The sequence below is a fragment of the Castor canadensis genome, chromosome X (assembly GCF_047511655.1).
Source record: "Castor canadensis chromosome X, mCasCan1.hap1v2, whole genome shotgun sequence".
Classification (NCBI taxonomy): domain Eukaryota; kingdom Metazoa; phylum Chordata; class Mammalia; order Rodentia; family Castoridae; genus Castor; species Castor canadensis.
This window is the reverse complement of record NC_133405.1, coordinates 102165766-102181304: the sequence shown is the minus strand read 5'-3', so window position 1 is coordinate 102181304 and position 15539 is coordinate 102165766. Positions and strand designations below refer to the sequence as shown.

General features: G+C 38.2%; 1 long non-coding RNA gene across 2 annotated transcripts in view; it reads left to right on the top strand.

Moving 5' to 3' along the window:
* LOC141419682 (uncharacterized) overlaps nt 1–15539 on the top strand; it is a 75337-nt gene that overhangs the window by 37197 nt on the left and 22601 nt on the right. Inside the window, exons 2-3 of one of the 2 annotated variants that reach the window (XR_012444301.1) lie at nt 3648–3737; nt 7360–7934. The exons of the other annotated variant lie outside the window; for it this stretch is intronic. This is a non-coding gene — a long non-coding RNA (uncharacterized lncRNA). Of the gene's footprint in view, nt 1–3647; nt 3738–7359; nt 7935–15539 lie in introns of those variants that run through there. 2 annotated transcript variants of the gene reach the window in all.

Genomic DNA, 15539 nt, shown 5'->3' with positions numbered 1-15539 from the left:
TAATATATTATTGTGTTTTGAAAGAAAAATACAAGTTGGGTGTGGTAGCTCATGCCTATAATCCTAGCTACTTGGGAGTAGGAGATTGGTAGAATTGAGGTTAAAAGGCCAGCCTGGACAAAAAGTTCAAAAGACCCTCTCACCTCAATCAATAAAAGCTGGATGTCATGACATGTGCCTGTAAAGCCATATATGTGAGAGGCATAAAATAGGAGGATTGTGATCTAGGGTGGCCCAGGCATAAGTGTGAGACCCTATTTGAAAAATAACAAAAGGAAAAAGGGCTGGGGGCATGGTTCAAGTGGTGGAGCACCTGCCGAGTAAGCACAAGGTATCAAAAAAAAAAAAAAAAAAAAAGAAAGAAAGAAAAGGCAAAATGTAGAACAATGTTCATGGTATGAGACATATATATATTTGAGACACTGTCACGAAACCCTCGTTCCTCCTGCCTCGGCCTTCTAAGACTTGGGATTACAGTTATGTGCCATCACTCATAGCTACAAAATCCTGCATTTTGTGCAGGAAAGGAGGAAAAATAAGAATATATACATATATAATTATGTATTTGCACATGCACGTATTTTCAAATAGTAACACTGGAATAATAAACCAGAATCTAATCAGAATGGTTAACTCTGGGGAGGGACGTGAAAAGAGGGGAATAGAAGAGAGAACTTTTTTGGTGCTAGGGTTTGAACCCAGGGTCAAACCTTTTGCTAGGCAAGCACTCTAATGTTGAGAGATATCCCCAACCTTGAAAAGAGAATTCTGAATAGACTTTTTAATATAGTTTTGGCTTTTGAAACATGTAAATGTTCTACTCATTTAAAATTAGCTTAAATGTTTTAAAATCCTTAAAATTAAAAGCTTATTTGAAAAAATGAACCTAATTCTATATCAGGCAATATTATTACTTGATGTGGCTTTATAATGGTGAAGTCTGGATATCTTTATTGGTACAAATTCTAAGACAAAACAAAAAACTTTTACCTTCATTCTGCAATTTATTATTATTATTATTGTAGTAGTAGTATAATAGTATTGTTAGTTGTATAATCTATAGTACCGTTTTAAAACCATTTTTACATATGTAATAAGATGAGGCAAATAAATGATTACATGAGGGGTTGTGTTTGTTTCTCTTTTGGCGCTGGGACTTGAACCCAGGGCTTTGTACATGCTAAGCATGTGCCCTACCACTGACTTATACACTCCCAGCAATAAATAATCACGTTACCATTACTAGGCTTTCAGTGTAAAAGCTAAGATATGCAAGGAAAAATGCTGTAGTTTTACATTTCAGTTAAGAATATCAATAAATGAAAAACAATATCAATAAAAGCAAAAGCAAGTTCTTTAACAAATAAAATTGAATTTTTCCATGTTACCTATGTTAACACATGTATTGTCATAGAGCTACATAGAATCTCCTTACTAGCCTTTTAATGTCTGTAGGGTCTGCATGATGAGCTCTCTTTAATTCTAGCACACTGTGTCGTCTTTCTTTTTTCTTGCTGCACTTTTTTGTGCTGCAAGCGATGGGGGTGCTCAAAAATTAATGCCGACATGTCAAAAGGATAAGGGAACTGGTTAAAGAATCTCCCTCTAACTAAATTTGTGACAATTTGAGCATTAAAAGTAATGATAAGCCAGGCACCTGTGGCTCACTGCTGTAATCCTAGCTGCTCAGGAGGCAGAGATCAGAAGGATCATGGTTTGAAGCCAGTCCCAGCAAATAGTTCACAAGACCCTATCTCGAAAAAACCCATCACAAGGAAGGGCTGGTGGAATGGCTCAAGGTGTAGGCCCTAAGTTCAAACCCAAGTACTGCCAAAAAAGAAAAAAAGAAAAAAGAATCTGAAGAAAAGAAAAAAAGAGTAATGATGAGGCCAGGCACAGTGATTCCCACCTGTAATCCTAGCTACACAGGAGTCAGAGATCAGAATATTGTGGTTTCAGGTCAGCCTGGGCAAAAAGTTAGCTAGACTCCATCTCAACCAATAAGTTGGGCATGATGGAATGCATCTGTAATCCCAGCTATGCTGGAGGAATAGGTAGGAGGATCACGGTTTGAGGCCAGCTGTGGCAAAAACATAAGACCCTACCTGATAAGTAACTAAAGCAAAAAAAGGCTTGAGTTGTGGCTCCAGTGGTAGTGTGCCTGTATAGCAACTGTGAGGCCTTGGGTTCAAACCCAAATACCACCAAAAAATAAGTAGATAAAGTAATAATGAGCAAAACAAAACTGGACATGGTTGTGTGTGCCTGTAATCCTAGTGCTTGGGAAGTTGAAGAAGAAAGATGGCAAGTCTGAGGCCAGCCTGGGCTACTACTAAGACTGTGGAAGGAGGGGAAGGAAGAAGGGAAGGGGGGGAGGAGAGGAGGAGGAAGAAAAAGAGGAGGAGGAGGAAGAAAAAGAGGAGGAGGAGGAGGAGGAAGAGGAAAACTAGATATTCCCACAGCATGGCGTATTACCGCTGGGGGTGTGACTCAGTGATAAAGCACTATGCCTAATATGGAGGAGGCTCAGCATAACCAGAGAAAAACAATTACTCCACAGATAACTCACTAGTAGGAAAGATTAACTTTATAATAGAATGATCTAGATTACAGGGAAAAAGTCTGAAGACTTTGAAATAGACCAATGATTCCGGTCTTCAGTGGAATTGACGAATGTCAAGGTTGTCTGATTCTATTGGGTCTCTGAGCTCTTCATTGTCTTTCACTTACATTACAGCCCTTTAAGATGCGGAATAATGGACCGATTCTTGCAAATAGAAATGGAAATTGGTACAGATACAGTTGACTATTGCTCTAGGCTATTGACCAAGTGCCTGCTATTTGGATAGCCCTTTGAATCAGCTGTAACATTTTAATGATTCCCTTAGTAACTAATGAGTTAAATAAAATCTTGACACATGTTCACTTTGTATTTGAGAGTACTGAGTGTATTCTTTTCAAAACAGTGTTTAGCTTGAATTTAATCAAGCCTTTATCTAGCTTTTCCTTTACAGATTAATTGAGAGAAGAAAAAACTATTTAAATGTTGCAACGAAGAAATAATCATATAAAGTGAGAATGTGAGGTATTTTACAAAATATCCGATCATTCTCTTCCAAAAGTTAATGTTAGGAACTAAGATAAAAGAAAGTCTAATTTCAAAAAGACTAAAGAGACATAATTACAAAAAGATAGTCAATGATCTTTGTATTCTTACTTTAAAAAACACGAAAGGCAATTGGGGATAGTTGTAAAGACGATAGTAAGAAATTGTTGCTCATTTTCTTAGGCTTATAGTATTATTGTGAACATGTAAGAGAAAGTCATTTATTTGAAGGCTGTTTTGTTTTGAATTTTGTCTCCCCCCAAATTCATATGTTGAATGCCCAAACCCCAAGGTGATGGAAGTGCGGCCTTCAGGAGGTGATTAGGTCATAGAAACTCCACACTGTAAAGGATTAGCGCCGTTATAAAAGAGGACCCTTGGCACCATATGAGGATACAGCAAAAAGACAGCCTTCTAGGAAGTAGGAAACAGGTCTTCACTGAATAAGCTAGCACCTTGATCTTGGACTTCCCAGACTCTGGAACCAAGAGATAGAAATTTCTGTGGTTTAGAAGTCATCCAGTCTATATTTTGTTTTTAGGAGAGAAGTATCGTGACATCTGACCTTACAACAGCATAGAAACGAAGCAAATATGGCAAAAGTTTAACTACTGTTCAACCTTGTTGAAAGGTATGAGGTTGTTTGGTTTTCTTTTCTTTATACTTGCTCTATGTTTGAAGTACATCATCATCATAATAATAATAAACAGGAAGAAAATGCACCTATATGTGTGGAGGCTCTGCAGACATCTCATTGAAAACAACAATCTAGGAAGGTAGCTTCATTCACATTTGTTTTCCTTTTTGTTTTTTGCCCTTTATAACACCCCAATTTCATGGTGGAGTGTTACGAAAATTACTGGTGATCAACTCAGAGTGATACAATTATCTGTATTCAATTTCACTAATAACTTTTAAGTTATAACCCCATCTAACAGGAACCTAGGGACAAGAGTGGTAATGGTGGGTGGTCTATTAGTTCATGAGAACCAACTAATTAAATAAAAATTCCATTAAATGAGACAAAACATGCATGTGCAAAAAGGCTCAAGTGGGCTGCTTCCCAGAGTCAAATAGGCCATATCTGGCCCTGGAGCCTGAGTGTATGGACTCCTAGGGTATAGTTCAACCCCACATTTTTACTAGAGAGACATAGAGGCATTGGGAGGTCAAGTCTTACAGTTTGTAGAAGACTTGAGATCAGAAATCAGGTATACTTACTACTCAATGACTCTCAACAGGTAGGCCCACCTAAGGGACACTTAGAAATGTGTTACAGGTAGAAATACTTATAGTTGTCACAATGACTGGAGGTTGCTAATGACATTTAGTAACTAGAAGTTATAGATGCTAAAATTCCTGCATTTCCTGAGGGAGTCTCACACAACTAAGAACTTTCTTACCTCAAATGTCTACCCCCCCATTGATAAACTGCTTCCAATTTAATGCCAATTTGAAGGACTAAATATGCAATGTAATGCCAAATAAAATTCAAACAGATAAGAAAAATTTAATTTTAGTCATTAATATTAAGAATCAATACCTACTGTTGCTTGTTTCATGTTTTCATTAAACTTTACCTGGATTTTCTAGTCAAACATCAAATGGAAGAATTGTTATGTCCTGCAGTATGCTGGGAAGATTGGGAGATTAACAATAGTTCACAGCTGGGCACTGGTGACTCATGCCTGTAAATCTTAGCTACTTGAGAGGCAGAGATCAGAAGGATCGCGGTTAGAGGCCAGCCCAGGCAAATAGTTCACGAGACCCTATCTCAAAATACTTAACACACAGAAAAGAGCTGGTGGAGTTGCTCAAGTGGTAGAGCACCTGCCTAGCACCCATGAGGCCCTGAGTTCAGTGGCCAGTATCTTCAAAAACAAAAACAAAAACAAAACCCCAAAGCACAATAGATCACATGGACTAACAGTGTAGCTCAGTGGTAGAGCACTGACTAGACTATACAAGGCCCTGGTTTTCATCCCCAGCACTGAAAAAAATAAATAAAAATATTTCACAAGAAACTTACATTGGCATAAACCATGAACCAAAACTAGAATGAACTGAACTATTTCATTAAGGAGCAAAACATCCTCTTGACAATCAAACAAGCAAAAGCAAACCAGGTAGATAAACTAACATGGTGAACTCACTTGATTTGGAATTGAACCTCCTTTTGTCTTCCAAACTCAGCAAACTGCAAGGGAAAAAAAGAATCACAATATACTCAAGACCATCCCAAACAAGCAGTAATATGCATCAAAGATCTTTGGTCAACTGAAACCCACAACTGGCCCGTATGTTGCAGACCACCTATACTCCTACGAGTAATATAGTTGTCACATTTTGTACTTATCTTGCCAACCAGGGTTCAGCAGATATACTTTAATTTACTTTAGAGGCAAAAATGTGGAAATAGAGAATGCATACAATGTTCCAGAATTTATTTAGTAATCTTAAAATTCTGTTGAATGTGCATTAATTTGCCTCTCACCTGAGTACCTGCTATGTGCCAATCTCTGTGTCCAGCACTAGAGATAAAGTGTCTTGATTTCGGTAAGACATTTGACAGAGTCTTATGATATCTTGGACAAAATATGCAGGAATATGGATGACATTCAAGAAGAATTAGATGGATTTATAATTGATTAATGATCCCCCCCAAAGGTTTTAATGAGTGGATCAACATTAACCATGTTTGAAATCTCTAAGGTCATATTTATCATTGGTCAGATTTCTTCAACACATTTACTGACAATTCAAATGAAGATATGAAGACATTTGAAACCATAGGGTAAGGAAAAATAAAGTTCAATATAAAGTGAAATCCACAGACTGGAATGATGTGCCCAATAAAGATGAAATTTAAGAGGAATTAGTTCAACATATATTCCATATTTAGCTTAAGCAATTCAATTACAATTGTACACAAGGTCAGAATGGGGAGGCAGTTTAGATATAAAGAAAATTAGGAATTTTATTTCCACACAAGATCAACTTGAACAAACGATCTGATGTACACCCTAAAACACAATTTAGTCTGAGCCTTGTTATGTATCAAGGTCACTGATTGGCTTTCTACACAAGAATGAATAAAGAATTTTTAAACTTGTTGAACTCACATAAGATGAGGATGAAAGGAGAAAGGAGAAAAATGGAGGGGATGGACCGAACAATTCAGGATACAGTATATACATACATGGAAATGTCATAATGAAACTCTCTGTGTAGATACCTTAAATAAACAAAAATGTCTTTTTTTTTCTCAAAAATGGAGGACAGGAGTGTAAATCAGGCACTGTCTGGGGGTTGGTCAGATAGTGTGTGTGTTGGGGGGTAGGATATACATCCTTAAAGGGTGTGGGAGGGTGAATATGGTGGAAATATGTACTCATATGAAATGGAAAAATGAGACCTGTTGAAACTATTCTAAGAATGGGGAGAGGATAAAGGAGAATGATGGAGAGAGTGAATTTAGTTAAGATATATTATAAGCACTTTTGTAAATGTCACAATGTACCCCCAGTACAACAATAATATAATAAAAAATTTAAATAATAAAAATGTACAAATAAATAAAATCAAAGAAAAGAAAAAAACAAAACCAGAACTTCCAGTTATACCGCAAACATGCTGAATCAGAAGCTGTACTTCTCTAATTATATGACCTTAAAATTGGAAGAAAAAAAAAATCACTGATTTGTAACCCTTTCTATCCCCACAGACAAAGAGTTAAAGGCAATCAGGAACAGTGACTAAATAGGATCATATATTTATTTTAAAAATACATCAAGACCGAGGATGCTGCTCGGTGATGTAGTGCATAGGCCCTGGGTTCCACCCCCAGCACTTTTACAAAAACAAAAACAAAAACTATAATATATATATATATATATATATATATATATATATATATAGTAAGAGGGATGGGGGAAAGGAGGCAGGCCCACAAGCAAGTGGAGTTTTAAAAGAGCCCCTTGGAGCTGGTAGAGTGGCTCAAGTGGTAGAGCGCCTGCCTAGCAAGTGCAAGGCTCTGGGTTCAAACCCCAGTACTGCCCCCAAATAAATAAATAAATAAATAGGCTCCTTGGATGGCTAATCCTCAAACTCTTCCTCACTCTGCTGTAGATCTTGGTGGGTAACATTCCTTTGTACTAGGCAGGTGCTTTTAGAGGAAAGCTCCTGTACTTCTGGGGAAAGAGCTGCTGCCCATTTAAATGACAGCTTTCTTTCAACCTATACTTTTGTTTCAGATAAGGCCCTCCAGAGAAAACCACAAGGAACTACTTTGACCCAGTCTAAAAGGAAATCACAAGGAAACAATAAAGCAGCCTAAGTGGCCTGGGCCCTCTTCTGGGTAGCTTAGAGTAAACTTTGCTGGTTATAATCTGGCCTGTGGAGCGGCTCAAGTAATAAAGCACCTGCCTAGCAAACATGAGGCCCTGAGTCATTCACACCCAAATGCCACCAAACAAAACAAAACAAAAGGTCTGTACATAATCTTACTATATTGCTAAATTCCTCACCAGGGGGCATTTACATTTGCTATTTTTGAGTATGGGATGTATGAAGAAGGATGATCTCGAAATGTGCCCATCTCTACATCTGATGGTGAGCCTTCTGTATGTATATATGGCTTAAGTTTCCCCAATAAAAGCTCCTTACTTTTTTTGTTCAGGGAGAGGCAATGCTTTAAAAATTATCCCCAGTCCTCTCCTCCCTTGCTGCAAGTAATCTTTTTTCACTCTTTTATCTCCTGGGTGTGCTTATCAGATTTGCACTCACCAAAGGGCAAACCTATTGCATACAGTTACATCTTGATATGATATTCTACTTCTGATCACTCTATTTTAGGAAGAGTGTTGTCAACTAAAGTACTGAGAGGTGAATTATGCTAGTGAGGTGCTTGGAAATTCATAAAATGAGAGCTAGAAGGAAATGTATAGCTTGAAATAAAACTTTGAGAGGATTCATAAAGCAGCCTACTATGGTAGATCATAACCCAAGTTTTGGGTTTGAAGAGACCTGAGTGCAAATCCAGAATTACCAACTCATGACTATGAGTTGTAATCAGCTAAAAAATAGAAAAAAGTGAAGGATTAAATAAAATATTTAAGGAATTCAGAACCCCTTAGGGGTGAAGGGAGTTTAGCTGCCACCTGAGTGAGATTACAGATCATGGGTTATCCAAATCAGGTGGCTAAAACTCTGTACCTGAAAGGCAAGGCCTTAGGACCTCCCATGAACAAAGTGGCTATAAGAAGGGGAGTGTCCCTGTGTACTCTGTGACTAAAGAGGAGTCATGCAAGAACGTGAAGCCCTTAAATCTTATGCCTTGGTCTTGAACTATGACTAGTAAGTAAACACTAGTTTACAAAGCCACCTCTGACTTCTGCTCAACCCACCTCATATGGTAAATTTTCCACCTTAATTTGAGTAACTTTTCAACCCTGAGAAGAATTTAGAATAACACAGTGAAGTAAATAACCATAGTAATAGTGTTTTTGTGTAAATTAAAAATCATCTCTTTGCAATGTCTAAGAAAATTTAGCACTTTAGAAACCTGTCCGATTAGCCTTGAGCAATTGATCTTGATTTATAATTTCAGATAGAAAAGTATAAGAGCATTTTATTAAGCGTTTTAACAATGTTGAAATGTTTCTAAATTCAAATTTCAGCAAAATTACAGCCTTAATTTATTATCTTCACCAGACTCATTTAACTGAGTGGTAGAATTTTGTTAGGACTATACTTATGGCCTTGTCAGGCTTGAAAAGTTCAAATATATTAAATTTGTGAATGTGCTGTAAAAAGGGGAATTAAATAAGTTTATAAATAGGTTTAATTGTTTAAAGTGAATTTAATCTGTATGAATTGTGTTGACTATTAATGAAAGAACAAATTAAAGCAATTGTCCTTATTTTATACAGCAATTAAAAGACTTACAAATGGTGTATTGAAAATATTCATAAATTTTACTTAATTTTAAGAAACTTAGAAATTGCATATTAATATAAAACCCAAGAGTCCCCTGAGTCTTTAACAAGCCTAGGTTGACATGCCTCTTGTATATCACCTTGGGATGAGCTCCAAGAGCCTCATCTATAAAATTCCTAGAGTATTTATGAAGAAAGTTCAAATGAGGTAAAGTATGTAAATATGTAGATTCACTGTCAGGTAGAAGAGGAACCAAAAATATTCTCTTGAGAATGGAGCTGGTACTCAGAGGTTAGGAGCTAGAAAAAAATGAGAGAGTAAGGAATTGGGACCACGGTGATAGAGAATAGGCAGCTGTAAGACAGAAGTCAGTAGATCATGAAGTTAGAAAACCAAGATTGACTGACATTAGTCCCCTGAACCAAGGAGGAAGAGAAAGATGCTGGCCAGACCTGATTGCAGAATGTCTGCAGAACATCAGGGGGCCTGCTAACCCAGTCCACCACAAGACTGTTGGCCTATTAGAGTCAGGCTATAATAAAGAACCAATAAAAAGTGTACATTCCCAACAACTGATTAGCATGTCCAATCGAGGAACACCCTCTTCAATCAAATAAATACCCCTTGTCCAATCGGCAACCCATTTGGGTTCCCTCCCCCTCCTGTGGGAGCTTTGTCCTTTTGCTTAATAAATTTTTCTACCTTTACCCTCACCTTTCGTTGTCTGTGAAGCTCATTCTTCTCTGTGGCTGAGCTAAGAGCTGTCACCTAGCCAGTAGAGCAGACACTGATCTCACATGAAAACTTCGGTTTCTTCTTAACCCAGAATGCCTACCTCCCTCTGGTTGAAAGCTGTGACACTTAAGCCAGGGAGGTTGAGTGGAGGCTTTCCATCCTTAACCCAGGATGTCTACCCTCCCTGTGGCTAAATGCTGTGACACCTAAGCCAACAAGGTTGTGTGAAGGCTTTCTGTCCTGCACTAATCTTCCCTTTCAGTACTTCCATGAAGTTGGAGAATAGTACAGAGTCACAGATTCTGGGTACTATGTCCCAGGCCCTCTACTGAGTGTTTTGTATACATTATTTTGTTTATTCCTCACAATATGCTAGTACCATTAAAGTTTGATTATTAGAGAAGCAGAACCAACATGAGTAATATGAGATTTATTCTAGAGATAAGACCTTACAAAATAGTGAGAGTTGGATAGTTGTTTTCTTGCAGTGCTGGGGCTGGAACCCAGGGCTTCCCGCATGTTAGGCAAGCACTCTGTTGCTGAGCTACACCCCCCGCCCAATGGAGTTGTATAATTTATGTATAGCTCTTTCTTCTGCTTCTGGTATTGGGCCTAAAGTCAGCCTTTTTAGCAGTTGGGAAGGAAAGATGGACATCAAGTGGAGGGGAGCAAGAAGGAGATAAAGCCTGTATGTGTCTCTAGAACTCAAATTGATCACATTGGAGTCTTTGTCAGTCTCTTACTGTGTAAGCCTCCAGCTTTGACAATGAAAGTGACTTGAGGAAGAACCAGCACAACTTCACCCAGGGACTTAACACGAAGTTGGACCAGGATTTGGAGATGCTGAAGAAGAGTTAGCCAGTGTTGGAGAAGCTGCAGGCCCGGTTGCTGCCCCACACAAATAATGCAAGCCACAAGGTGTGTCATGATGTGGGAGGACTACAGTAGCACCAGCTGTATACCCTTCTTCCTGCCTTCTGCCCTAACCCAGAACCAAACAAGGAAGAGAATTCTGGAAGTCTCAGTGCCAACTTAGCTAAGGTGGTACAATGCAAAGCTACCATTATGCTATTATCCCTGTTTTAGAGGGAAACAAACTAGCTTAGAAGGTTAAATAACTTGCACCAGGGCACGGGTGAATGGGAGAGCTAGAATGTGAACAAAAGCAGTCTGGCTCAGAACCAGGATCTTAACCACTGCCCTCTGCTGCCTCACCCTAATGTATGGCTACCATGGCACTTTCAAGTTCAAGATTCTGTTTCTAGAGCATACAGTTTGAGGCAAGGGTTGAATCTCACAACATATAAGGAACAAAACAGAAGGGGTGGAACAGAAGAAGTCAGAAGCATTCAGGGGTGTGCTAGAGAGAGACTTAGCCAAGTTGTGCCCAAACTGATCAAATTTTAAAGGAACCATAATATTGTGAAGAATAAGCAAAATAATGCATATGAAGTGAGAGTTGGATAGTTGTGAGAAAAATAAAAATTATGATCAACCCATATAATCAACTCTTCAATGGTGATTCTTTTTTCCATTAATTGATTTGCTTTCACTGAATTGATAGATCATTTTTGTTGTTGTATAAAGGTGATCTTTCAAAAACTTGTGGAAAGACTGAAAATTAAGGCACATGATTCATAGATTCTTTAAAATGGAAGTTTAATCTGTTGAGGGCATTACAAAAAATTTGAAGCAAATATCCAAATATTTCAAAGAACTGCTTAGAAAAGAATTTTCACATTCAAATCTCTGCCAACATAAACACGTAACAATGAGCCTTATGTCTTGGTTACAGTTTTAAAAAAATAAAGGAAAAAGACAGTGATTAGTCCAATGTTTCTGCAGCAGATGCACCCTGATGACATCTTTCCAGAGTAGATATTACAAAAATTTTCTTCCCTCAAGTTCTATACAAGCTGATTAACCAGTTACACAAATTGCAGGTCACAGAAGATTGATACAAAGGTGTCAGATGAAATTGACTTCCCACCAAGAAAACTTGTAAAATTCTAGATTAACATTTAAAATCTCAAAATCCAATAAATGGAAATCCCATGAGAAAGGTGTTGCATTGTGCCAGGTATCTCTCTTCATTCCCCGTCCCCCCCAGCCCCCTCCCCCCACACACACTTTTTTTTTCTTTGACCAGATTTTATTTATTTATTTATTTTTTCATAGCAATATTTTTTTTCTTTTTCTTTTATTATTCATATGTGCATACAAGGCTTGGTTCATTTCTCCCCCCTGCCCCCACCCCCTCCCTTACCACCCACTCCACCCCCTCCCTCTCTCCCCCACCCCCTCAATACCCAGCAGAAACTATTTTGCCCTTATTTCTAATTTTATTGTAGAGAGAGTATAAGCAATAATAGGAAGGAACAAGGGTTTTTGCTGGTTGAGATAAGGATAGCTATACAGGGTATTGACTCACATTGATTTCCTGTGCGTGGGTGTTACCTTCTAGGTTAATTCTTTTTGATCTAACCTTTTCTCTAGTACCCACACACACTTTTTACCCTGGAGGCTGATTGAGTGGAGCAACATTGCTCTTAGGCTTCCAGCAGGGCTTAGCCAATGAGTAACACCAGAAGATCAGAAGGAGGAAGGAGAGTCAAGTCATAACATTTATTCTCCTGGCACTCTTCTCACAGGGTCACCTTTCATTACAGAAGACTCAGTTCTTGTCAAGGCATCTCTCTCTCTACAGTTCTCTCTTTCTTATCCCACTGGGCCTTGGGTGCAGAGTGGTTAAAGGCCTGCCATTGTTTGGGGGTTTTTTCTCCTTTTATTTTATCGTTTTTACATTTACTTACATGTGTATACGGTATTTGTGCCACCCTCCCCCCTACCCCCACTTGTTTCCAGGCAGAACCTGTTCTGCGCTCTTCTCCGATTTTGGTGAAGAGAAATTATAAGAGATAATAAGAAAGACATATCATTTTGTTAGTTTGAGATAAAGATAGCTATTCAGAGAGATTCTTAGCGTTGCTTCCATGCACTTGTGTATTGCAACCCACATTGGTTCACCTCTACCAGAACTCTTCACTACATCCTGGTCCCCTTCACATAGTGGCCTCTGCCAGTATAAGATTACTTTATTCGTTCTTCAACAGTGAGCACATCAACCACATTCAAGTTTTAGGTTTCCCTCCCTTTCCCTATTTCTCCCGTGCGTGTTCTCCCCTTAGTGTGTGACCCATGTCCAATAATATTACTGCATTTGTTTTAGGTCTATAATCCACATATGAGGGAGAACATGCGAGTTTTGCCTTCTGAGCCTGGCTAACTTCGCTTAAAATGATGTTCTCCAGTTCCATCCATTTACCTGTGAATGACAAAATTTCATTTTTCTTTGTGGCTGAATAAAATTCCATTGTGTATAAATACCACATTTTCTTAATCCATTCATCGGTAGTGGGCATCTTGGCTGTTTCCATAGCTTGTGAATAGTGCTGCAATAAACATGGATGTGCAGGTGCCTTTGTAGTAACCTGAGTTGCACTCCTTTGGGTATATCCCTAGGAATGATATTGCTGGATCATATGGCAGATCTATGTTTAATTTTTTAAGAAGCCTCCATACTGTTTTCCATAGTGGTTGCACTAGCTTGCATTCCCACCAGCAGTGTATGAGGGTTCCTTTTTCCCCACATCCTCGCCAACATTTGTTGTTGGTGGTGTTCTTGATGATAGCCATTCTGATGGGTGAGGTGGAGTCTTAGTGTGGTTTTGATTTGCATTTCCTTTATGGCCAGGGATGGTGAGCATTTTTTCATGTGTTTTTTGGCCATTGGATTTCTTCTTTAGAAAAAATTGTTTAGTTCCATTGTTAAGAGCCTCAGGGTATTGTACCACTCTTCCTACTCCCTGCCCCACACCTTTATTATTTATTTATTTATTTATTTATTTATTTATTTGTGGTGCTAAAGATGGAACATAGGGACTCATGCATGATTGGTAAGTGCTCTACCACTGAGCTATGATCCCAGCCTGAATTATTTTAATTAGAGGAAGAGTTCTGTTTCCTACTGGGACTCTGACTTGTAAACACATGGAATCATTAAAATGCTAGTAATTGTCAAATCTCAACATTAATGCTATGTCCACTGGGATTTTCAGAAAGTTAGAACCTAATTCTCACATTCTACTTTTGAAAATTATAATTATGAGTGAGATGATTATATCTAGAATTTAGTGTTACTAATATTTCAGGTTCTAGAGTCAGAATGCCTGGGCTCAATTTCAGCTCTGGGTGAGTTTGGAAAAAATCATCTAACCCAGCAATTTCCCACCTTTGCCCTTGGGGGACATTTGACAGTGTTAGTTGTTAATTTTGGTTGTCACAACTGGGGGAGGAGAGTTGCTTCTAGCATTTAGTCATGTATAGAGGTCAGGGATGCTACTAAATGTCCTATAATGCCAAGACAGCTTCCCACCACAAAGAATTATATGGTCTGAATTGTCAATAGTGTTCAGGTTGAGAAGCCCTGATGTAACTTTTCTGTGCCTTGCTTTCCTAACCTATAATATGGATTTAACATCACATATCATAGGATTGTCTGAGGGTTCAGTGAGCTAATACATGGAAAGCACTTAGAACAGTGCTTGGGATAAAGTAAGTGCTTGTTACATGTAAGCTGGCATCATCATCACCATCACAAGGCTCTCTAAGAACTCAGAGCACAAAGATGTAGGCAGCTAGAATTCATTATGAAAGCACTATCTTCTCTGGCTTTACTCTAGCATATCCCCTGCACCTTATTATGCCACATATATTTTATTTCTTTATATTTAATATGATACCTATTTGTTCACGAGTAAGATAATGAATACAATACACCTACTAGAGTGCATAGCACAGAATAGGTACTCAATGTTAGTGGAGCCTGAAAACAAGAACCCATGGGTATCTTCCACTCTCTTGCTCCAATCCTTTTAATTTTATTCAATAACTTTTCGACAACTCTAGGCTAAGAAGAAACTCACAGATAAGTTACATTATTTCGAAAATTGCAGAATGCCTAATTGTGTTGTACTCAAGAAGGTATTGGTTTGGAATTATCTTAAATAACATTTTTAAATGTTTTCATTTTTACTTTGCTTCAGTTTAATCAGATGATTAGAGTTGGATTACAATTATTAAAATTTAAGCAATATGATCAGAGAAAAGGGAAAATGAGTGTACAAAAGATGATGAAGGAAGGAGTTAGGTTAGAACATTCTCCAAAATCCTGTAAGAATCTGTCCACATGCTGGAGGGTCACATATTTGGCAGACAAAAGCAAAGAGTAAGACCTGTTCTGTCTTGCATTTCACAGGGTCATACAGTGAAAAAGCAAGAAAAGAACAATTATTCTTAGTAATGAAACATGAAAGTTCTCCCTATGAGAGGATGCTGAAGTGAAATTAATCTCTTTGATGGCATCTTTATAGAGAAGTCAATAGTTCATGGGGCTATTCTTTAAAATGTCCTGCAGTGTAGACCAAAGGTATAATGATAAAGCACATCCAATAAAAGCAACTTTGCAAAGGAAAAAAATTACTCAGTTCAGGTATAAATCTGTCAGGTAGTCTCCCCTAGTCCTGGACTAACAGAGGGCTGTAAGGAATAGCCAAATAGAATTTCTTTAGAGCAGTTCTCTTTAAACCATGTTGCCCACACGCAAGCTCAGGCAGGGCCATACCTGGGTAGGACAATCTGTGTAGGAGACAAGTGCAGACACTTGGTCTTTTTTTTTTTTTTCCTTCAGTGGTACTGGGAC